The sequence below is a fragment of the Prionailurus viverrinus genome, chromosome D4 (assembly GCF_022837055.1).
Source record: "Prionailurus viverrinus isolate Anna chromosome D4, UM_Priviv_1.0, whole genome shotgun sequence".
NCBI lineage: Eukaryota > Metazoa > Chordata > Mammalia > Carnivora > Felidae > Prionailurus > Prionailurus viverrinus.
In genome coordinates this window covers 61,779,043-61,780,898 of record NC_062573.1, presented here as the reverse complement: position 1 = coordinate 61,780,898, position 1,856 = coordinate 61,779,043, and positions in this window count along the sequence as shown.

The following is a 1,856-nucleotide window of genomic DNA, read 5'->3' as shown; positions in this document are numbered from 1 at the left end:
ATAACAATTATAATTCAAAAGGGGGAAGAAAATGAAGTTAAAGTATTAGAAGTTTCTAACATTATTTGGGAAAGGGAAAAATGATAATAAATCAAGGATAGATTTTATAATCTCTAGGGTAACCACTAAATAACAGTAAAAGAATATATAACCAAAAAGTTAATAAAGAGGAAAAAAGAACAAAGTGAAAACAGAGCATAAAGTTGATACCAAACCTGATAAGATTATTATAGGAAAGGAAAATTCTGATCAATTTTTCCTGTGACCGTAAATGCAAAAAGGCAAAATAAATAGCAGATCCAGCCATGCATAAAAATGGTAATACATCATACCTAAATGAGTTTTATCCAGAAGCGTAAGGGCGGTAATATTCAAAAATCACACAATGTGATTCCCACATTAACGGAAAGGGGAGGAGGGGCGGGGGAGTCATACGATCATCTCATAGATGTAAAAAAGCACGTTTGAAAAAAACGTAACACTTTTTCATGATTTAAAACAAACAATTGGAAAGTAGGAATAAAATGAAACTTCCTAAACTCAACAAAAATGTCTACAAAAAGGCCCACAGAGCACACGATATTTAATGGTGAAATATTGAAGGCTTTTCCTCCTGCAATTGGGGACAAGACAGGGACATCAGCTCTCACCACTTCCATTCAACATCATACTGGTGGTTCAAGAAAAAGAAATAAAAGGCACATGAGAGTGAAAGGAAGAAGCAAAACTATCATTATTTCAGATGATATGATTATTTATGTAGGGAGCAAAAAGAATCTGCAGATAAAGTACAGTAATGAATAAGTGAATTTATTAGTAAGTTTACTGGATACCAGGTCACTCTATACAAATCAACTGTGGAATGCAAATTCAAATCACAATGAATTACTGCTACACATCCATCAGAATTGCTGAAATGGATAGAAATGAGTACGCAAAAAGTTGACATTTATACGAAGCAGCAGGAATTTTCATATACTGTTGTGGGTAGGACTCTAACTCTGTACAAGTACTTTGTATACTGCTTAGTAGTATCTAATGAAGCTGAATATATTCATACTCAGTGAATCAGCAATTCTACTCCTAAATACAGACGCAAGAAAAATGCACACATGTGAATCCTTCCCCACCATACCCCCCAAACACCTTGCATACAAAAGCTCCTAAAAGCATCACTTGCAATAGCAGAAAACTGGAAACAGCCTGTCTATCAACCATAGAATAGGTAAATAAATGGTAGTGCATTGATACAATAGACTATTACACAACTATGCAAATAAACCCCTCATTCCACCTGGATGAACATCACACACACACACACACACACACATACACACACACACAAAGTTACATAAAAGAAACCACACACAGAAAGCACATATTCTATTATTCTAATTGTATAAAGTTCAAAAAAAAAGGCAAAACAAATCTGTGATAAAAGTCAGAATTGTGATTATGTTTGAGGTGGTGATTTCTGGGAGACACCAATCACAGGGGAGGTTTCTTGAGTACTGGCTAAATGGGTGTGTTCTCCTTACAAAAATGTATTGAGCTGCCTGCTTATGATCTGTGCCTTTTTATGTATGAGGGCCATCCTTCAATAACAATGTGTAAAATACATCAATAAAAATAACTGTTCCTTTAGTGAATGTCTTCTACATACAAGAGATTCTGCTAAGATTTTTGGAAAATGCAAGACATTTCAAATGGAAGGGGTTTAAGGTGCTTGGGGAGAGCATATGCTTGGGAAAATATGAGTGAGAACACAGAAACAGGAGAGAAGTGAGTGGGCGTCTTGAAATCAGAGCTCTAGCCGTGTGGAGGCCGTGGAGACCCCAGGACACGATTGTACTCCG